Source organism: Hyla sarda, chromosome 5 (genome assembly GCF_029499605.1).
Source record: "Hyla sarda isolate aHylSar1 chromosome 5, aHylSar1.hap1, whole genome shotgun sequence".
NCBI lineage: Eukaryota > Metazoa > Chordata > Amphibia > Anura > Hylidae > Hyla > Hyla sarda.
The window spans coordinates 299,734,095-299,758,319 of record NC_079193.1 but is presented as its reverse complement, the minus strand read 5'-3'; the positions used below and the strand labels follow the sequence as shown (position 1 = coordinate 299,758,319).

Below are 24,225 nucleotides of genomic sequence, written 5' to 3'. Positions count from 1 at the left end.
CCTGACCCAGGAAGAGAGGAATCGCCGTAGGGAAGAAAATCTCTGTCTGTACTGTGCCAGTACCGAGCACTTCTTGGTGGATTGCCCTATCCGTCCTCCACGTCTGGGAAACGCACGCACGCACCCAGCTCACGTGGGTGTGGCGTCTCTTGGTTCTAAGTCTGCTTCTCCACGTCTCACGGTGCCCGTGCGGATTTCTCCTTCAGCCAACTCCTCCCTCTCAGCCCTGGCCTGCTTGGACTCTGGTGCCTCCAGGAATTTTATTTTGGAGTCTTTTGTGAATAAATTCCGCATCCCGGTGACCCGTCTCGTCAAGCCGCTCTACATTTCCGCGGTTAATGGAGCCAGACTGGATTGCACTGTGCGTTACCGCACAGAACCCCTCCTGATGTGTATCGGACCCCATCGCGAAGTGATTGAGCTCTTCGTCCTACCCAACTGTACCTCTGAGGTCCTCCTCGGTCTGCCATGGCTCCGGCTTCATTCCCCCACCCTTGATTGGACCACCGGGGAGATCAAGAACTGGGACTCTGCCTGCCATAGGAAGTGCCTCTCCCCCCCTCCCAGTCCCGTCAGGCAAGCCTCTGTGCCTCCTCATGGCTCCCGTCCTTGTGTCACCCTGCCCCGTGCCAAGCTTCACCCTCTGCCCTCCCTCCCCATTCCAACTCCTGCTGTACTGCCTGCCGTTGAGGAAACCCTCCATTCTTTCCCGGTGTCCTCATCCCAGGGGAGGCAGTTACCGGACAAAAAAAAGGGGAGACCTAAGGGGGGGGTACTGTTACGCCTAGCGCTCCGGGTCCCCGCTCCTCCCCGGAGCGCTCACGGCGTCTTTCTCCCTGCAGCGCCCCGGTCAGTCCCGCTGACCGGGAGCGCTGCACTGTCATGGCCGTCGGGGATGCGATTCGCACAGCGGGACGCGCCCGCTCGCGAGTCGCATCCCAGGTCACTTACCCGTCCCGGTCCCCTGCTGTCTTGTGCTGGCGCGCGCGGCTCCGCTCTCTAGGGCACGCGCGCGCCAGCTCTCTGAGACTTAAAGGGCCAGTGCACCAATGATTGGTGCCTGGCCCAATTAGCTTAATTGGCTTCCATCTGCTCCCTGGCTATATCTGATCTCCTCCCTTGCACTCCCTGGCCGGATCTTGTTGCCATTGTGCCAGTGAAAGTGTTTCCTTGTGTGTTCCTAGCCTGTGTTCCAGACCTCCTGCCGTTGCCCCTGACTACGATCCTTGCTGCCTGCCCCGACCTTCTGCTACGTCCGACCTTGCTTCTGTCTACTCCCTTGTACCGCGCCTATCTTCAGCAGCCAGAGAGGTTGAGCCGTTGCTAGTGGATACGACCTGGTCACTACCGCCGCAGCAAGACCATCCCGCTTTGCGGCGGGCTCTGGTGAAAACCAGTAGTGACTTAGAACCGGTCCACTAGCACGGTCCACACCAATCCCTTTCTGGCACAGAGGATCCACCTCCTGCCAGCCGGCATCGTGACACTTATATAAGTAGGGTATCATTTTAATCATATGGACCTACAGCATAAAGATAAAGTGTAATTTTTACAGAAAAATGTGCGGCGTAGAAACGGAAGCCCCCAAAATTTTTCTTCAATTTTGTCGCACAATGATAATTTTTTTCCTGTTTAGCCGTAAATTTTTGGGTAAAATGACAGATGTCATTACAAAGTAGAATTGGTGGCGCAAAAAATAAGCCCTCACATGGATTTTTAGGCGCAAAATTGGAAAGGGTTATGATTTTTAAAAGGTAAGGAGGAAAAAACAAAAGTGCAAAAACAGAGAAACACTGGGTCCTTAAGGGGTTGATGAAGTAGCTGTGGACAACCAAAGGAAAAATCCACCCTGTTAAACCAAAACTAGCTAGCGACCTTGAAGGTGTTTCTGTAAGGGGGGAGCAAGTCAGACAAATAAAGACCAATGAGCTGAAAGCATCCCCCAGGTTATCAGTTATGATGTCATTTGCTTGCTTGCTATGATAAAAGTTGCTGGATGGCTTAGCTTCATGTGGGGATGGCCAATATATTGATATATGAATAATAATGGACCATATCTTTAGAGAAGATCCTGTCTCTTGGCATCAGTTTACCTCACAACTTCCATGTGCTATAACCTTTAACAGAACATAAGTAACATTGACTGAAATGTTGGCTCGAGGTGTCTCCAATTTTGTTTTCATGGCTCAATACACTATTTCCTTTCCTTTCATGAAAATAAATAAATTTGATCTGGACCAAATCGCACGAATGTCTTGATACAAAGATTATGTGAAATAAAAGTAAGATGAATGGTAATGAGAATATAGAAATGTACCTATTGACTAAATCATGTTTATGTTAAAGTCCGATGTTGGTCTGGCAGCAAGATACTTACTAAAATATCTTGTCTGCTGCTAAAGTGATAAGGATACAGATTTCCTAGTTGTCCCCTGCAAGTCTATGGCACTTCCGGCAAATCCACACTCTGATCACTTTAGTCTCAGGCTAAGAAGTTGCAAGGAAATTTTAGCAGGTATCCTGCCACCAGATCAACATTGAAGTTATGCTTTAAACATTTTCCTCATCCCTGTGACCTATGCACATATCACAGAACATGCCCACAACACTGCATAAAAGTAAATGGCCAAGATTTTCAAAATTACAGCCTGATTCTTTTTTACAGTGTTAACAGTCTTCATATGTGCCACATTTATCTAAGTTTTTTGTCACATATATATATAGAACCCACCCCCTTTTGCAATACCTGGTGGAAAAGTGTCAAAAAAGTGTGTTAAACGCATTATAAATGTGGTGCGGTAGTGGACTCATATGTACTTATATAAACTGTAGTGGATTGATATGTACTAACATACTGTACATATGTACTTTCTCTATCGGCTCCATTGGGGGACACAGACCGTGGGGTGGGATTGGGACTGGGGTTGTCTTTCAGTTCCCTTAAGGGTCAGGTTTCGGCCTTCTCTATTCTTTTCCAGCATCCTTTGGCTTCTAATTCTCATGTCCAGACCTTCCTTCAAGGAGTGGCGCATGCTGCCCCTCCTTATCGGTCACCTTCTCCCCCTTGGGACTTGAATCTGGTTCTGGGTGTCCTCCAAGGTGAACCTTTTGAACCCCTTAGGGAAGGTGTCCCTGCGCCTCTTTTCTTGGACAGTGGTGTTTCTTGTTGCTATCATCTCCATTCGGAGGGTGTCTGAATTGGCAGCTCTCTTCTGCTGTTCTCAGTTTCTGGTGATTCACCAGGACAAGGTTATCTTCCGACCAGATCCTTCCTTTTTGTCTAAGGTTGTTTCGGCCTTTCAACTTAATGTGGACATTGTTCTTCTGTCCTTTTGTCCCGCTCCTTCTCTTCCTAAGGAGCATTTACTCCACAAACTGGATGTGGTTCAGGCTGTTAGGTATTACCTCTCTATCTCCTCTTCGTTTCGTCAGTGCGATTTCCTTTTTAGTCCTTACGGAAGGTTGTCGTAAGGGGCAACCTGCTTCCAAGGCCACCACTTCTCGGTGGATCCAGTCTGCCATTTCGGAAGCCTATCGCTGTAGGGGGAAGATTCCTCCCTTCAGGGTTGTGGCTCATTCTACCCATTTCTGGTGGGGCATCCTGGGCTCTCCAGAACAAAGCCTCGGCCTTGCAGATTTGCAAGGCGGCTACTTGGTCGTCTTTGCACACTTTCTCGAGGTTCTACCCGGTTCATACCTTCGCATCGGCTGATGCTAGTCTGGGCAGTAAACTGCTGCAGGCCGCAGTGGAACAGCCGTCTGCCTGACTGATTATCTGCCCACCTAAGGGACGGCTTTGGTACTTCTCACGGTCTGTGTCCCCCAATGGAGCCGATAGAGAAAAGGAGATTTTTTTAACACTTACCGTAAAATCTCTTTCTCGAAGGATCCATTGGGGGACACAGCTCCCGCCCTTTTGGGTTTCTCTTTGGTTCTCTGTCCGAGGGTGTGTTCAGTTATATCTTTTCTTCTGGTTCTCGGACAGTTTGTGTTTTTTTCTTGACCTGTCGGTCCTCTCCTATTGCTCTGGTACTAAAACTGATTCGCTCAGGGCCTGGATTCGGGTATATCCTGCTGGGAGGAGCCGACTTTCTTGTTGCCATAGTGTCACATCTCCTAGAGACAGCAGCATACACCCCACGGTCTGTGTCCCCCAATGGATCCTTCGAGAAAGAGATTTTACGGTAAGTGTTAAAAAATCTCCTTATTTATGTCTATTTTATTCCTAAACTGTATATACTTGCTGTGCTGAACTGCTCCCTCCTCCTCCACCTGTTTGCTCCCTCCATCGAACATCAAAGTTGGCATCCTGGATTGAAATGTGGCAAAGATAAAAAAAAAAATACATAGAAGGAGTTTTAACCAATTAGCTGCTTTTCGCACCCAATTCACCTCACTTCTTGCACACAGCATTGTATAACCGTATAAAACCCTCTTGTAGTTTCTTCCTCAGTAATAAAATAAAGTATTATCTCAGCTAACAGGTGTCTGGGTGGTCTTTCTAGCACATGCACCACTTTTGATAAAACTAATCAGGAAGGGGCCAGATATTCACTGGGTACAACCAGGATCTATTTCAGTGCAAAGTCATGTATGCCAGTTTTTGGTGAAAATGACGCCAAAATTCTGCCACATTTGCGATAGCAAGTCTGGCCCGTTAAGTTGTCTTCAGACTGGAATGGATATGGTAGAGCAAACCTCTGCTCTTCTATTCTCAGGGCAGAGCCAAAGCCCAGAAAAGATGTCTGCCCCATACACTAATATGCTCTAGTGCAAAAAATAACTGTAAAAACATTTAAAATTATTAAATGAGATAATGAAAGCAATTTAAAAAAAAAAAAAAACTTTCAAAATCTGGTTTTATTCAGTTAAAATTATATTGTTGATATATATTTTTTACATTTCCTCTAAAATGTATTGATAATTTATAAGGAAGTGTGTAATACACAGCAGCAGGATTCCCCACTGAGTCCCTTTCCACTTCAGGAGGTGTCCCAGAATGAGAACTAAGTGGTTATACACTTACACTCTGTTTTATCTGAAACCGCTAAGAAACTTCACTTGTAAAGACATTCAATGAATATCCAAGACGGGCGCTTTCATTTATCTTGTTTAGTAATTTTTCAAAAGACTGCCATTTATTTCAATAATTTATTGCCATCAATGCAACATTAAAGAGCAGAACGAGACAAAATAACGCTAACGTATTATTACCGGGCCTTTATGCTTTAGAGGAAGATTGTGCCCTTTATACGGAAAATGTTTATTTTTTTAAATGTTTTAACTTCTCTATTTTGCACATATTGACATTGCTTTACACCAGATTTGTCATTCATACATTCATGCCTCTTTTTAAATTGACTGAATTCCTTTGAAATAAAAATACGATTGTGTTTGAAACACCCAGTTACAGGTTGTGTTCTATTTAGCTCTTGATTGAAACGTATTGCCTCTCAGTATCTTTTAGCTATGAAAATTATAATATGGAACAAAGATTAGAATGAAATTATCATGGCTGGAAGGCATTTACTCAGTGGTGGCAGCCACATAAACCTGGGCCCTGAGAATGATGATAATACATTAGGTTCTGCATGCCTGGTATTATTGCTGTACATTATGTATGTTTCATTTATACTATTTCGCACACACCAGCAACGTTGACAGATAGGTAATTACTCTCTGCGCCAATGAACACTTATCTGCAGCTCTGCTGTTTATTGCTGGCATGGAGCGCGCTTGTCAGTCAAGGTCACTTGTTTGTGCGTCCTCTTAACTAGTTTGTTCTTAGTTGTTGAACTTTGTATACAGTATTTGTTTAAATGCTAAATATATAATTAGCCAATGGTTTTGTGTACATTTATTCAAAAATTATTTATATTTTATATATCAGCCATAACATTACAACCACCTGCCTAATAGTGTGCATGTTCTCCTTGTGCCACTGATCCACCTTTGTTTGGTTAAGGTATGAACTCCACAAGACTACTGTCCTGTAGTAATCTATGGGGCCTTGAGGCCCCTTATACAAAATCAGTGGGTTCAGCTGACTTTTTAATGATTTATATGGGCATGTTAACCGTAGAAAATTCCTAGTATGTAATTAGTAATTCCTTATTATCATTTTATTTTATTTCAAGTTCTGTGGTAATACCCAGTTCTCCATGTTGACCCTGCAGATCCCCTTTCAGTTCTATGCAGCTTAGTTTAGCTTTGTAATTCCTCTTAACCATGATTTGTCTACAGATATTGTATCTGAAAGTAACATGAGACTCTGCCTCTTGTCCCTAGATGATGCCAATTATAAATACAATTGTCATCACTTATAGTGGGGGATGAATAATACATTGAGCAGGACATGCGGTGAATAGACATGACTGGTAATTAATGTTGTATGTTCAGAGATTATACTATTTAATGTATTATTAAGTGTTGTCTAATTATAACCATAGTAAGCTAATTATATCGCTTATTATGAATTGAGTTTTTGTGAGTAAAAAATAGTATTTGTATATCCGCTGTAATCTCTGACCTTGAGCTTGGGACGAGACATAAAAGCTATTGAATAATTATAAATGATGAAGAAATCTGATCTTCATACTAGCACTGGAGAATATGTGTGTGTATATATATATATATATATATATATATATATATATAATTTGTTTATATCTAAGTATGGTATTGTTTTTCAAATTCAAATATTTATCTCACATTTATCTCACTTCCCTGCAAACTGCTGTCCACTGCCTGTTGTTAGGGGAATTCCATTTGGGCCAGCAGAGATGATCAGCTCTCACTTGAGTGGAACTCAGCCTCCAATGAATTGTCCTCTACCATATTGCACCTTGTCATCTGTACAGCTGATCACTGCAGAGACAATGCCTATGCACTTTAGATATTCAAAATTTACTTTATGGGTTTTCCCTGTTTGTCGGTGTTTTACAATTCTTGGAATTTTTGCATATATTTTTAATATTTATTAAATATATTGTTCATACATATTTTTCCTATGTCAGTCTTTACATTCATCCATGGTCACAACCTTGGGCACATTTGCACTATGTATTATTGATTATCTGCATTTTATTTCACCTCATTATGGGGACAATAATAGGGTCCTTTATATATTTTAGATATATACATACAATTTATTATTCATGTTGTTTACATTACTATTTCTGTCTACACTCAGTACACATTTTTTCACTTAGTTATGCACTTAATTGTTGCATCCAATCATGCACACACATATCTATTGGTTTATCGTTCACATTTACATTCACTCGCACTGTTTCACGTCATAAAATTTTTTCATATATTTTTTTTACCTTACATTCACGGTACATTTATTTTTTGCCAGCCACACATAGGTATATGTGTGTTTTGATTTTATCTATACATATATGAATTATTCTGTATCTATATTTTTGATACATTTATACTGTATTGTGATATCATTATTTATATATATATATATATATATATATATATATATATATATATAATTTTTTTGTGATAATATATATATTCTGAGTTGCAGACTTCTCTCTATTTTAGATCATTTCTATTCAGGGTTGTATTCTATATATCTTTATACTCAGCCTCCACATTCACATGTGTTCACTATCACTTTTTGATTCACCTGTCGTCACCTACACTTTTTTTCACTTGTTTTGTCAATATGGCTACTCTTTTTGGGCAAACGCCAATAGAAATAACTATCTCGCCATTTACATCATTGTTTATGTTTTCCTCTAGTCAAGTGACCGTGTCCCGATCATGTGGTTTTTTCATTATTCACCCTCTTTTTTGTGCTCTCCCGCGGGATGTGGCTGACATCATGGTCACTTGGTCACATTCCGATCATGCTCACCTATGTCACGCCCATCATGCATCATTACGTTGACGCTAATTCACCAAAAGATCACCAAAGTGATCCACTAATTCCCTATATTTCCCATATATTTGTTAAAAGGTATAATCTTTATTAATTTCAAAACACCAACAAAAAAGGAGTTAAAATTGGCAGTGTATCTCTCCTCCTGTATTATTAATTATCTGTGCCAGCCAGGCATCACCTATTATCTACCTGTGTGTACCTGCAGTGTACACACGGTTAGTGGAGGAGTCTGCACTGTATATTAAAAAACCTATCCTATGCCCCCCTCGACATGTTTCGCCGCAAGACGCGGCTTTGTCAAGAGGCTTAAGGGCCTTAAGGGCCACGTGACCGGAGCCACTTCCACTTTTGCGGTCTCTTCCGCCGGCACCTACGGAGGACGTATCGTATGATGCCACCCAGGTAAATCCCATTTATCCAGATTCACATGATTATACATTTAAAACTTACTTGAGTTCATTGGCCACAATGTGTTTCAATCACGAGGTAATGTTCTGTGATTGGTGGGTTGCCCTTATTTATACGGTATCTTGAATCAGTAATAACCACGCCCCCTGATGAAGCGCAAACGCATGAAATGAACGTTGGGGTAAGTGCAGGTGGTGTATATCTCTGCATTGGTTAGCTTGTATCTTGTATGTAATCTGCCTCTCAAATATCCTGACTTCTTTTCTTTATGCTTGTATATCTATCTTATATATGTGTTCTATTCGGTTTGTTTGACGCGTAATTTTTTTATTTCTGTACCAATGTTTAGCCTATACCTCCTGTTTTCTGTCCAGCGATGTCCACTGTGCCCACATTTTTGTATGTTTTTATAATATATACATTCAATAAAGCTTTATACTTTTCTTGTACTTTTGTTGCTGTTGTAGTATGTTTCTCTTTATGGTGAATTCCATTTGGAGCAGCAGTGAGACCAAGACAGAACACAGGAGATAGGGACAGGACTTTGATTGTGTTATGCAAAAGAGATAACCTTGACTAAGTGTATGCAAGGCTGTCTGCCTCTTCCAGAAGGTCCACTCTGTGCTTCCCAAAGTCCACACTATGTATTAAAGGTAAATTAAGGTTTCCTACTTATCCCTGACCACCCATAATGTTCTGGGAAATTGCTACTATGTACTCAGTGCTGCCTCCTGAAAGAAATCCCCTCTCTTTACTAGTAATCATTATCAGTAGTTTTGACTGTTAAGATGAGAGCTGCTTTTGTCATGTAAAACATTGCTCTGATCCTCTCTGCCACTGTTTCCTTTCAGTTCACATAGTATTTTGTAAGCCTAGTAAATAATAACACTCTTTTTACCCCCACATGCCACCTTTAGTACTGCACAGTAAATCACCCAATGTGCAGTACCATACTTTTTAGTTTAAGCATGGCACCTTTTTCCAGCACTAACTATATCATGGCATAGCAGAGAAGAGTAGGCTTATGAGTAGGTGCTGGCTTGTGATTAGCCAAAGAAGTGAGAGAAAGGAAGCCCTATGCTAGTATCCCAGCTCTGGTCCAACATCCTGAAATGTAGAGAATGAGAAATAGCTGTATACCATGGAGGACTCTAAAGGGCTCATTAACAGCAATGAAAGCATTAAATCATCTTGTCACCTCTCTAAAGAATAAATATAACAAAACTATGCATTTTTATTTCATTTTATTCTTTTGAAATTACAGATACACTCTAAAGGGATTATACAGCCTTATACAATTGATGGCCTTAACTCATGATAGGACATCATTATTAGATTGGTGGTGATCCAACTGCCCGTACCCGTGCCGATCAGCTTCTTGAGTTGCCTGCCGCATTTGCATTTTAATTTTATTAGCCGTGGTACAAGGTATCGAGCTTTGTCTCATTGAACAGAGCAACACTTGCACTACTGCTGATAAAGGTACAGAGATGCAGGTATGAGCTCTGGTGAACACTGAAGAGGCTGTGGTGCTCACACAAGCTCTGCAGACGGGGGCTGGGATTCTGCTGCACTGTGCACACTGCAGAAATTCAAATTCCGGACCCTGCTGAAATAAGGAACATTTTTATTCTTTAGGTGGAATCGGCTCAGATATGCTATCAATGGAAAAAGTACATGTACAAACAGTTCTAGCACCAACTGATTTAGGGGACGCCTGCTGAGCATGTCCGCCTGGAATTTCTCTGGGCAGATATTTAACAGTGTGAATGGGTCCTAATAGTGCTTTATGCAGTAATAATTCCCCCTGTGCCTCCATGTAATAATGCCCCCACACAGTAATAATGCCCTTTGTGCCCCAGGCAGTAATAGTGCACCCTGTGATGGTATCTGTGCCCCCTGCAAAAATAGTGCCCCTTGTGCCCTGTACAGTCATGGTGCCTGTGTGCGCCCATACAGCAATAAAGAACTTCTAGCCCTGGTGCAGTGGTGCAATACAACCTTATGCCCACCCTGTACTCCCACACAGTAATAGCCAGCTGCCAGAAGCTTATAAGAGTAATGTTGGAGCAGGGAGCTGACAGCAGATTTGGAGCACTGGGCTACAATTCCCAGTGACCATAATACAGATACAAAAATCCAAGTTGATAACGTTTATGTTAAACTGGTTATATACTTTAGACTGAGGACACGTTGTAGGAATGCCGATAGTCTAGTGTAAAAAAAAAAAAAGTGATGGATGAGTAGAGTGCTTTATTTTTGTTAAACTTTGTAAACTGATGTGGCTCAGTCACTTGGCTACTTATGCTATTGAAAAGTGTTATGCTTGAAATAACTCATGCGTGCACGTGCATCGTCTATGATAGTAGTAAAGAGCCATAGAAGCTTTTTCTTTGTATGGTGAAATTATATGACATCACACTTTGGAAAATGTCTTCATAATACTGTACAGCACTGTATTGTAGCTATTGAAGAGGCTTTAAAGGGAACCTGTCACATTGAAAATGCAGTATGATCTGTAGATATGGTGTTAAAGAACAAAAAAAGAAAGCTGACAAATATATATCGTTTTGTGGGAGAAGTTCCAGGATAAACTGCCCCTTATTCATGTAAACTTCAACCCATTCTGGGATCAATAGTCAAGTGGACAGTCCTAATCAGTAATTGACAATTATTTGTTTATAAGTGTGTATAGAAAGAGCTGTCATTTCCTAAGTAGGACCACCCACTTTAATATTTAGCCCAAAAAGAGCAAAAAGGTTTCCTTTAAAGCAGTCCTTATGATCAGTGGGAAACATTGAACTTTCATTGTTTATCCAGGCACGGGCTCATCCATTCTTGTGGTTGTGCCTGGTACTGCTGCCCAGCCCCATTTACTTAAATTAAAATGTTTTAAAAATCATGTTTGTGTTATTGTTTAAAGCTTACCTGTCACATCTAAAAAAAAAACACATGCTTATGCATGTTACTCAATATGTCATGCAGATTCTTTACATGTCTAGCTCCTGTATTTGTCTCAAGTCCCTCTGTTCTGCTGCTCACTTATTCTGACATCCACTGCTCAGGAAGATACATGTCCATGCAAGCTCTGAGCCCGCCCTCACTCACCATGCATTTACTTCCTCCCTGAGTCTGCTGCGCTGAATCTCTTTATCCAGTCACTGCAGGCTGCTCTGTAACTCCCTCCTTTCTGTTTTCAGACAGGAGTCTGATAGATAGGACAGGAGTGAGCATAGAAGAGTGCTAGTCCAGCCCTGACTTCCTGGACAGGATTATGTTCTGGATGGTATGGGGACCCCTAGTGGACTAGAAGCCATGATTTCTATAAAAAGTAGATACTTTTCTCCTGAAGTATATCAGAAAGGTAAATGGTTTGTCAAGATGCACAACATATAAAAGGGTTTTTCTGGGTTGTATTTTTTTGGCATAATTATAACCGCTGTTAACGTCTAAATTTGGATAAATCCATATCAATTGACTTTCCGCATTTCTATTCTACTTCCTAGAGCAGTGCATAGAAAGGGTTTTGATCTCATGTAGATAGCATAGCATTAATTACCCTGACACTAATTAAACTGCATCAAACAAATACCACTGTGTTCCACAGGGGGACAACAGAAGGCAGTTTAAAATAATTACTGGAGCCTCATGCATGTGTGAAGTTTTCATTACTCTTAGGACCCAAGAAAAGGGATTTCATATAATTATAGCCCCTTTTTAATATTTGCAAGAAAAAAGTGGATTTTGCTCCTTTACAGCATATTGATGTCAGCATAGCGGTTAGTACAATTTATGTGAATTGCGAGTTTTCTTTAAGAATCATAAGCCTCTGAAGCAGGAACAGGTGTTCCCGTCCACATTCTGGTATGATTATGTATAAGCTTATGCTTGTCAGACCATTTCATTAGCCACCTACTGCTATCACATATACATATACTTTGTTCTTTGTGAACCATGAAATGAAATGCATATATCTTCACTAATGCTTACTATCAATGTAAATGAGTAAAAGTAGATTATTACCGATCGCTGCTGCTGCTGCAAGAATTCCCTTCCATACAATAAAAAGTGGGAATCACAGCATATTGCAGTTATGTGCAGTGTTAGAAAAAGGAAAGACTTTGCAACAATGTGATTGTTGTCACATTGCGGATGAATCTTGTTTGCAATGCATTTCTTGACTGCATCTGGTACTGTACTGAGAAAATATGGGCATTGTAACATGGAAAAAATGATTGTAATAATCTGTGCATTTTCTAATGTATATACCTGCATGTCCTGTTCAAAGATCACACCTAAGGCTATGTACCAACTTTTAATGCAACTTACATTCATTTAGTAGGTCCAGCACCTCAATTCCACATCCTGGTAACAGTACATCTAAGTAATAAACACAGTAGTAAAATATATCATCATATTTATTATAGGAATGTACATGGAGTTACAAAGCACAGGGAACTACAACAAAGACCATTTTCCTACTGTGAGGCTGTGCAGCAATGGTCCTTCCTCTATTTAACCCCTTGCCACAAAATGCTGTTTATAAACAGCGCTGTGGCATGGGAAGGTTATGAAGCGAGCTCAGGAGCTGAGCTCGCATCATACCTACATGGTCCCAGCTGCTAATTAGCCAGGACCCGTGGCTAATGCCGGACATCGTCGTTCAGGCAGATATCTGGCATTAGCTCTTTAGAAACAGCAACAAAAGTTGATCGCCATGTCTAAACGTGAAAGCTTCCCGGCAGCTCAGTCGGGCTGATCTTGACCATCACAGTAAAATCGCGATGTCCCGATCAGCTAGAACGCATCAGGAGGGTGTCTTACCTACCTTCTGTGCGTCCGATCGGCGATTGATTGCTCCAACCTGAAATCCAGGCTTGAGCAATCAACCGTTGATAACACTGATTAATGCAATGCAATGCAATGGCATTGATCAGTGTATTGAATCAATGTACTGCATGTTATATTCCCCTGTTTGAGTTTTCTTTTTTTGACTACAAATCCCACATTTCCTTTTTCCTCCCTCCCACACACCAGCCACCCCATCCATTGAAACATAAATGAGCTGCATCCGTCAAAAGACCTGTGGTTTTCAATCAGGGTGCCTACAGCTGTTGCATAAGTTGCAGATTGATCTCTCTTGCACCAAGCAATCACTCCACCCATTGCAGCAGACAGGCTCCCTGTCATTAGCTGACTAGTGAGTCAGGTCTCGGCTGCATTGCAACCTGGGAAAAATCTGAGACAACAGTCATTTTGTATGCTGTTAAAAATAAATATTGGAGAGAAAATCACAGAAGAATTGTGAGAAAACCATCACACACAGGTACAGACACTATATTATGAACTACACTAACTTTACAGCCCCTGTAGCATAGTCAAATAAAAAAAATTCCTGGAATACCCCTTTAATAAAGATAATTTAACCCATTCCCTAATAAAAGTTTGAATCACCTCCCTTTTCTTATAAAAAAAAAAAACTTTGTAAATAAAAACATATTGTTGATTAAACCACACGGTCAATGGCGTACGCGCAAAAAACATTTAAAAGTACAAAATAGTGTATTTTTGGTCACTTTTTATACCATAAAAAAATGTATACAAAATTAATAAAAAGCGAAAAACAAAAATGGTATTGATAAAAAACTTCAGATCACGGCACAAAAAATGAGCCCTCATACATGGAAAAATAATAAAGTTATAGGGGTCAAAGAAATTTTAAACGTATACATTTTCCTGCATATAGTTATGATTTTTTTCATCAAACCTATATAAGTAGGGTATTATTTTAATCTTATGGACCTACAGAATAAAGATAAGGTGTCATTTTTGCAGAAAAATGTACTGTGTAGAAACGGAAGCCCCCAAAATTTACAAAATGTTTTTTTTCTTTCATTTTGTCGCACAATTATTTTTTTTCCATTTCAACCTAGATTTTGGGAAAAATTACTGATGTCATTACAAAGTAGAATTGGTGGTGAAAAAAATAAGCCATCATATGGATTTTAATACCAAATATGTTAATACATTTTTTTTCACGCTTTTTTAGGGGTAAAATGGAAAAACTGATGATTTACGTTTTATTGGGGGAGGGGATTTTTTAAATTTTTTACTTTTTTAATATTTTACATTTTTTTACTTTTTCTTTAAATTTTAATAGTCCCCATAGGGGACTATTTATAGCAATCATTTGTTTGCTAATACTGTTCAGTGCTATGCATAGGGAATAGCACTTATCAGTGTTATCGGTGATCTTCTGCTCTGGTCTGCTCGATGTCAGACCAGAGCAGAAGACCCCTTGAGACTGACGGAGACAGGTGACCTTCGTCCACCATTATGGATGATCGAATCCCTGCCGCAGCGCTGTGGGCGATTCGATCATCCATTTAAAGTACCGTACTGCCGCAGATGCCGTGATCTGTATTGTTCACGGCGTCTGAGGGGTCAATGGCGGACATCTGCACGATCATGGATGTCCGCCATTACCGGCGGGTCCCTGGCTGCTGATAGCAGCCGGGACCTGCCGTGCATGACGTGAACACCGGTCCACTGCTCGCGGTCATGGCAGAGCGTAAATGTGCATAATGGTGCGTTAAGTACCACGGCACCATGACGTACATTTACGTCCATTGTCGTTAAGGGGTTAACCATTTACTATTTACTTATCCTATATAGCAGTGTTTCCCAACCAATGTACCTCCAACTGTTGCAAAACTACAACTTCCAGCATGCTCAGACATCCAAATGGTGTTTGGGAATGCTGGGAATTGTACTTTTGCAATAGCTGGAGGCACCCTGATTGGAAAACACTGCTTTACAGGGAACTACCACAAAGATGCAGGTCCCCCTTGGATACTGCTCCTGGCTATAGCTCTGTTCCTCCCTCTGTGATGAAGAATGAGCTGGAGCAGCCATGCACTGCTTTGTAAACTGGTAGAGAATGATTATGACATCACAAATATGACACTGGGAGTTCTATTTGGGCAGCGCTGCTCTCTGATTGGCTGAAATCCAAACAAGCTGTTACCTGAGGGTGTACCACACATATTTGTAAAGGACAAATGAGCTATTTCTAAGGCTGGGTTCACATCACGTTTTCAGCCATTCGGGACTGCATACAGCTGGTGGGAGCTAAAACTGGGCGCTCCCGTATCCCTGCCGTATGCCGTCCATATGTAATTCATTTCAATGAGCCAACCGGAGTAAAACGCTGACTCCGGTCGGCTCATTTTTGTCCCGTATGCAGTTTTCCCACCGGACCTAAAACCGTGGTCGATCACGGTTTTAGATCCGGTGGGAAACCGCATACAGGGCAAAAATTAGCCGACTGGAGTCAGCGTTTCACTCTGGTCGGCTCATTGAAATGAATTACATATGGACGACATACGGCAGGGATATGGGAGCACCCAGTTTTAGCTCCCCTAAATGCGGATGCAGTCATGTATGGCTGAAAACGTGATGTGAACCCAGCCTAAGTAAAGAAACTACATCCCTGTACTGTTTCTCTCCTCCATTGATCTGATCACTTCCTGGTTTCCTCTCTGAACTGTGACCCTGCTGTTGCCAGGCAACAGAGCACACAATTTCCCAATTCATGTATATCATCCTTTGCCAGTCCTGCAATGCTACCACTTGTAGTTTTGGAATAGTTGGAGGTACAATGTTTTGATAACTCTTTTTTTGCAGCAGTGTTGCCTTCAGCTGTGTGCCTACAGCTTTTACAAAACTACAACTCCTAGCATGCCCTGACATCCTTTGAGTGTCCAGGCATGCTTGGAGTTGTAGTTTTGCAACAGCTGGAGGCACATATTTGGTAAAACTCTGAACAGCAGTGTTGTAGAAGGCTGTGTTCCTCCTGCTGCCTTGTCAATCAGCCATCTTGTGTCCATGACTCTTGGACACGCTCATGCTGCTGCGGGATTCATAAGTGTCCCAGAAGGTATAGGGACCCCTAGTAGTGGGATTTTCAAAGGCAGTTTTCTTTAAAGGGGTTATCCAGCATAAGGTGATTTTAGTATGTACCTGGCAGACAGGAATGGACATTCTTAGGAAGGATCTGCGCTTGTCTTGGGCTAAATGGCTATGCTGTGAGATCACCATAATACTGTGGCTAGCTTTCTGTGAACTTGTATTCCCTGTTTTCAGTTTTCTTGTTTGCCTACAAATCCCATGATACCATTTTCCTCCTTCCCACACTTCAGCTACCCCACCCATTGAAACATAAATGAGCTGTAGACCTGTGGTTTTCAATCAGGATGCCTACAGCTGTTGCATTAGTTGCAGATTGATCCCTCCACCCATTGAAGCAGACAGGCTGCCATCAGCTGACTAGTGACTCAGGTCTCGATCACATTGCAAGCTGGGAAAAATCCGAGACAGCAGTCATTTTGTATGCTGATAAAAATAAATATTAGGGTAAAAATCACATAAGAATTGTGAGAAAACTGTCACACACAGATACAGACACTATATTATGGACTACAATAACTTTACAGCCCCTGTAGCATAGTCAAATAAAAAAAAATCCCGGAATACCCCTTTAATAAAATGTGACATTTAAAAAAAAAAAAAAAAATATGTTAGAAAAACTTTTGTTTTGCCAAGATGTAGAACACATCATTTTTTTTTATACCTGACAGTGCCCTTTTAACCCCTTAAGGACCAGGCCAATTTTCACTGTAGGACCAGAGCGTTTTTTGCACATCTGACCACTTTCACTTTAAGCATTAATAACTCTGGGATGCTTTTCCCTTTCATTCTGATTCCGAGAGAGTTTTTTCGTGACATATTCTACTTTATGTTAGTGGTAAAATTTTGTTGATACTTGCATAATTTCTTGGTGAAAAATTCCAAAATTTTATGAAAAAATAGAAACATTTTGAATTTTTCTAACTTTGAAGCTCTCTGCTTGTAAGGAAAATAGATATTCCAAATAAATAATATTTTGATTCACAAATACAATATGTCTATTTTTTTGTTTGCATCATAAAGTTGACATGTTTTTACTTTTGGAAGACACCAGAGGGCTTCAAAGTTCAACATTTTCAAAATCGGAATTTTTCATGGACCAGTTCAGGTTTGAAGTGGATTTGAAGAGCCTTCCTATTAGAAATACCCCACAAATGACCCCATTATAAAAACTGCACCCCTCAAAGTATTCAAAATGACATTCAGTAAGTGTGTTAACCCTTTAGGTGTTTCACAGGAATAACAGCAAAATAAAGGAGAAAAATCTAAATCTTCATTTTTTATACTCTTAAGTTCTTGTAGACCCAGTTTTTGAATTTTTATAGGAATGAGGAAATACCTCATATGTGTATGTCAAGTGTTTGGCGGGCGCAGTAGAGGGTTCAGAAGGGAAGGAGCGACAATGGGATTTTGGAGAGTAAGTTTTTCTGAAATGGTTTTTGGGGGGGCATGTCACATATAGGAAGCCCCTATAGTGCCAGAACAGCAGAAAAACCCCCACATGGCATACCATTTTGGAAACTACACCCCTCAAGGAACGTAACAAGGGGTCCAGTGAGCCTTAATACCCCACAGATGTATGATGACTTTTCGTTAAAGTCGGATGTGTAAATGAACTAAAAAATTTCACTAAAGTGCAGTTTTTTTTTAACCAAATTTAACATTTTTATATAGGGTAATGGGAGAAAATGTCCCCCAAAATTTGTAACCCCATCTCTTCTGAGTATGGAAATACCCCATGTTAGGACGTAAAATGCTCTGTGGGCGAACTATAATGCTCAGAAGAGTCACATTTGGCTTTTTGAAAGCAAATTTTGCTGAAATGGTTTTTGTCGCATTTAGGAAGCCCCTGTGGTGCCAGGAAAGCAAAAAAAAAAAACACATGGCATACTATTTTGGAAACTACACCCCTCAAGGATCGTAACAAGGGGTACAGTGAGCCTTTTTGTTAACTATACTACCCCTTGTTACGTTCCATGGGGGGTGTAGTTTCCAAAATGGGGTCACTTGTGGGTATTTATTTTTTGGCGTTTATTTCAGAACCACTGTAAAATCAGCTACCCCTGTGCAAATCAACAATTTAGGCCTCAAATGTACATGGTGCGCTCTCACTCCTGAGCCTTGTTGTGCGCCCACAGAGCATTTTACGCCCACATATGGGGTATTTCTGTATTCAGGAGAAATTGTGTTACAAATTTTGGGGGTCTTTTTTTCCTTTTTCCTCTTGTGAAACACAAAAAGTAAAGGGCTAAAAAAAAAATTTCACTAACAGGCTGGTATAGACCCCAACTTTTCCTTTTCATAAGGGGTAAAAGGAGAAAAAGCCCCCCAAAAATTTGTAACCCAATTTCTCCTGAATACAGAAATACCCCATATGTGGGCGTAAAATGCTCTGTGGGCACATAGCAAGGCTCATAGGGGTATTCTACGGTAGGGGTGGTAGGGGTGGACATAAGGGTATTCTACGCCAGTGATTCCCAAACAGGGTGCCTCCAGCTGTTGCTAAACTCCCAGAATATCTGGACAGTCAGTGGCTGTCCAGAAATGCTGGGAGTTGTTGTTTTGCAACAGCTGGAGGCTCCGTTTTGGAAACACTGCTGTACAATACGTTTTTCATTTTTATTGGGGGGAACAGTGTAAGGGGGTGTATATGTAATGTTTTACCCTTTATTATGTGTTAGTGTAGTGTAGTGTTTTTAGGGTACATTCGCACTGGCGGAGGTTTACAGTGAACTAACTCAGTATTTTCCAACCAGTGTGCCTCCAGCTGTTGCAAAACTACAACTCCCAGCATGTACTGATCGCCAAAGTAGTTATTGCAACAGCCCTCCAAACTGTAGCCCTCCAGCTTTTGCAAAACTACAAATCGCAGCATGACAGCTGTCTGGGCATGCTGGGAGTTGTAGTTTTGCAACATCTGGAGGGCAACAGTGTAGATACCACTGTATAGTGGTCTCAGACTGTAGCCATCGGGATGTTGCTAGGCAACTTACCGGCTTCATCGGATCCAGGGAGCCAGACGCACGAAATGCCGCCCGCCGATCTCCCACACCTATCGTCACCCGCAGCCTCGCCCGCTGGGTAAGTAGACTTCGGCGTTGGTCCTCTGTTGTTTCCCCGTCCTTCCCTGCCTATTGTGGCCTGTTGTGGGTGGACAGAACGGGGAAAACCAAAGTTAACCCCCCCGCCCCCGATCTGCTATTGGACATTGCGTCTAGACGCCCAATAGCAGGGATAGGAGGGGTGGCACTCCTGCCAACTCACTCCTATCCCTTCAGGGGGATCGTAGGTGTCTTAGACAACCGCAATTCCCCTTAAATTCTGGGTCACCTGGTCACCATAGACCCGTAATGACCCGGAATCGCGCAAATCGCAAGTGTGAATTCACTTGCGATTTGCGCCGATCGCTGACATGGGGGGGTTTGATGACCCCCTGGGCATTTGCGAGGGGTGCCTGCTGATCGATATCAGCAGTCACCCCGGTCTGGTCTGGTCTGGTGCCAGAAAGTTAAACAGATTTGTAAATTACTTGTATAGTAGAAACAGAGTCCGGCACTGCTGTGGTGGAGACTGGCTAATTGTGAGCGCAGGTGTGCAAGCAAACCAAACAATACTGGGGTTGCTCAGTCTAAGTAGCACAGACCATCCAAAAACCAACAGGTAAAGAAATGAAGACAGCACTTACCCAGGTACGTTGTGCTGACAGTTTCTTTATTTCATTTCATCCATGAATTTGTGCAGGGAGGTGCAGTGTCAGGCAGGTGTTAGCGGCAGGAACGCTGGAGCTCACAGCGTGATGGCAACAGCTGTGTCGACACAGCTGTTGCCATCACGCTGTGAGCTCCAGCATTCCTGCCGCTAACACCTGCCTGACACTGCACCTCCCTGCACAAATTCATGGATGAAATGAAATAAAGAAACTGTCAGCACAACGTACCTGAGTGAGTGCCGTCTTCATTTCTTTACCTGTTAGATTTGTAAATTACTTCTTTAAAAAAAATCTTAATCCTTCCAGGACTTATTAGCTGCTGAATACTACAGAGGAAATTATTTTCTTTTTGGAACACAGAGCTCTCTGCGGACATCATGACCACAGTGCTCTCTGCTGACACCTCTGTCCATTTTAAGAACGGTCCAGAGTAGGAGAAAATCCCCATAGAAAACGTATGCTGCTCTTTACAGTTCCTAAAATGGACAGAGATGTCAGCAGAGAGCACTGTGGTCATGATGTCAGCAGAGAGTACTGTGTTCAAAAAAGAAAATAATTTCCTCTGTAGTATTCAGCAGCTAATAAGTACTGGAAGGATTAAGATTTTTTAAAAGCTCTTTGTAGCTACTTCACTTACAGATACAGGACTTACTATCATCTTCACTCTGCAGCATGCAGGTAGAGATGCCGCCAGCCGGGGCAGATCTCCCTGCAAACTGCAAGGATTACTATACAGTCCAGTATCATCGGCAGAAAATCTCGGATACTGGAGGAATAAGATCGGACCAGAAATACACATCGATAAAGATAAAACATCTTCCTATATATATTCAAAAACTTGGTTAAGGTGTGACAAGTACATCTCGCTCTGTAACATAAAGGCACGGATGCGCACACACTACTGTGCCCTCTCATGCACATACGAATATCGGACAACAGAACAATATGTAAGACCTCTACTAGCGCTACTGCTGGTCAAATAACTTAATTTACAAATCTGTTTAACTTTCTGGCACCAGTTGATTTAAAGAAAAAAAAGTTCTCCACCGGAGTACCCCTTTAAATCTGTTTCATTTCACAAAGTTTGAAAATAATTTTGAAAAATCCTTTCTTATTTCTCATCTAAGTCTTAAAAACAACACCTGTGAAAAAATTCAGCTTTCTAGGTCCAAGGGTTTAGGCTGGGCGTTGATGAGTCAGTGAGTCAGGCCTTCTAGTTGGCTTAAAAAAAATGGGCTGCTTAATCTAAAATGCCCGAGCCTATTTTTGGTACCAGTCAGCCCCTGACTGCAGGAAGTGGTGGGGTTATGATCACAGGCTGACTGCAATATACAGTGAGATATTCTGCCTCTGCTATCAGCCATAGAATTGTTGCTCTCCTGCCCTAGGCCGGTGCAAAGATTTTTGCCACCCTAGTCCACCTCAAATTGCCACCCCTTGGCTCCACTCCTTTGGTCCCACACCTTGGCCCACACTTTTTCTTACATACAGTGACCAAATAGTGGTAGATATTAGCTGTACCCAGGCTATGCAGACTGAATAAGTGATCACAGCTACATGTAGGTACTCACAGGTGATGTCTTCTCTAATCGCAGTCATTCCCTTTTCTTTTTCATCAGGCCGGACCATCATGAAGAATCATGTATGACTAAGAGTACATACTAGCACTTGAAACGCGTCCCTTTTCCTGTGATACGCTGGCTTTTAAATAATAAAGAATGGACTGTTTGCACAAATCTGTACTGGATCTTCCCTTTCTTTGTATCATGAAGAATTCTCCAACCATGCTGCTTCTTCGCGAAATTTCTGAACGATTCTCACCTCTATACAAACTATCCATGTGTATTGCTCCACACAGTAATAGTGGCCACTTTTTGCCTCCATATAGCAGACCCCCTTACATTGCACCCATATAGCAGACCTCTAATATTGCTCCTATATATCATGCCCCATACATTGCACCTATATAGCATGCCCCCTCACATTGTACCCATATAGCAGGCCCTTCACATTGCCCCTATATAGCAGGCCGTTAACATTGCCCTTATATAGCAGAACCCTCACATTGCCCCCATAAAGCAGGCCCCTTAAATTGTCCCCATATAGCAGGTCCCTGCTTATTGCTTTCATATTGCCTCACATTTCCCCAATATAGCAGGCCTCTCACGTTTCACCGATGTAGCAGGCCCCCTCAAAGTGCCCCATATTAACTCACTATCCCCCTATATTCCCTTACATTGCCCCCGTATTCCATATTACATTCCCCATATAACATCAGGCCTCCTCACATTGCCTCCATATTCCCTCACATTTCTCCCATATTCCTCACATTGCTTCAATATTTCCTACATTGTCTGCATATTCCTCACATTGCTCCCATATTTACTTACATTACCGCCATATTCACTCACATTATCCCCTTATTTACTCACATTGCCCCCATATTTACTCACAAAAAAAAACACCACTCACATCTCCCCGCAGCTCTATCACCAGCCATAGGATTGCTGCACTCCTGCCTCTGCTGTGTTATTTACCTTATTTTACCTTTACCTCTCATCTTATAGATCTACAAGCTGTGTGAGCTCTTATACTGTCATTTTTGTCTGCTAGCCATGTGGTCTTGGTCACATCAATATATCAGAAAAAAAATTATAAAAAGGGATCAAAAAGTCCTATATACCTCAAAATGGTACTGATAAAAACTACAGATAATGGTGCAAAAAAAAACAAGCCCTCATACATCCCAATAGATTAAAAAATATAGTTATGGGGCCAGAATATTTTTGTCAGTGTTGCTGTACATTTTATGGTTGAATTAAGAATGTTAAATGGATGCTCTGCAGTGCTCCACATTATATGTCAGTAGTATCCTCTTTTTTTTTTTAGGGTGCTGTTGTATAGCTGGAAACACAGCAAAAACACTGCATACCTAGCCTAACATGTTCATGTAGTGCAACATGTAAGGGAACTGGTCAGGGTTAAAACATTACAACTCCATAGAGACCAGAACTATGTCATTAGTTTCTGAGGTTGAACCTGAATGCTACTACTTGCTTTTTTTGCATTCATTTGTTTCCTGAAATATTAAAGGGGTATTCCAGGAAAAAACTTTTTTTAATATATCAACTGGCTCCAGAAAGTTAAACAGATTTGTAAATTACTTCTATTTAAAAAAAATCTTAATCCTTTCAGTACTTATGAGCTTCTGAAGTTAAGGTTGTTCTTTTCTGTCTAAGTGCTCTCTGATGACACGTGTCTCGGGAAACGCCCAGTTTAGAAGAGGTTCGCTATGGCGGTTTGCTTCAAAACTGGGCGTTTCCCGAGACACGTGTCATCAGAGAGCACTTATACAGAAAAGAACAACCTTAACTTCAGCAGCTGATAATTATTGGAAGGATTAAGATTTTTTAATAGAAGTAATTTACAAATCTGTTTAAAGTTTTTCTCCTGGATAACCCCTTTAAGCAGCTATGATGTTTTCTTTTCTTTTGCTTCAAGTTGAGCTTGAAAAATAAGCTTATTTCTTTGAGAAAAATTAGAACATAGTTGCAACATTAAGCAAATGCTTGTTTCCGGATCACTGGTGCCTATCATCAGGTTTGTTTGCCTACAGCAGCTTTATAGTGTCTGCAAAGTAGTGGGTGTTATATTTGGCTAAAGAAAAAAGCCAAACGGTGGAGAATAAAAAGTAAAGATGTTTTGGCAAGAAGCGGAGGTTTTGAGTGTGCAGAGCCAGAGACGATAAAATGGGCTAGTTAATTCTTACATTAACGTGTAAAATCTAAATGTGTATAAAGGTGCTGATAGTGTATCATATTAGTAGCATGTATGACTAAGAACACTTTCACATGTTTCTATCATGCTTCTTGTGTTCTCATTATTTATAGTTGTTCCTTTTTTTAGAAAACATTTTTAAATATATATACTCCAAAGAAATAGGGAAACACTCCAAAATTATAATGAAAATATAAACCAACTTTATTAAAGTACACACAGTATAAAATGTATTAAAATGACACTCACAGGAAATAGATCACGGAATACATGCAAGAAGGTAGGCCAGTAAAAAATTATTAACAAAAAAAGGTATCACACCCTATATTCTACCATAGTAAAATGTAACAATCCTAACAATAGGAGTACATAGGCAGAGAGGGAAATAGACACACCGTAAATAATGCACAAATACATGATGAGCCTTACCAAATACACATGCAATACCCCTACATATGTTTCG

The 24,225-nt window shown here is 41.3% G+C and overlaps 1 protein-coding gene across 4 annotated transcripts in view; it reads left to right on the top strand.

Annotated features, from left to right (window-relative positions):
* LOC130274118 (cytochrome P450 7B1) overlaps window positions 1–24,225 on the top strand; it is a 279,901-nt gene that overhangs the window by 109,442 nt on the left and 146,234 nt on the right. Inside the window, exon 1 of one of the 4 annotated variants that reach the window (XM_056522039.1) lies at window positions 15,945–15,963. The exons of 2 other annotated variants lie outside the window; for them this stretch is intronic. The gene's annotated coding sequence lies outside the window, so the exon portion shown is untranslated. Of the gene's footprint in view, window positions 1–15,944; window positions 15,964–24,225 lie in introns of those variants that run through there. One more of the 4 variants, XM_056522038.1, reaches the window with a different exon arrangement.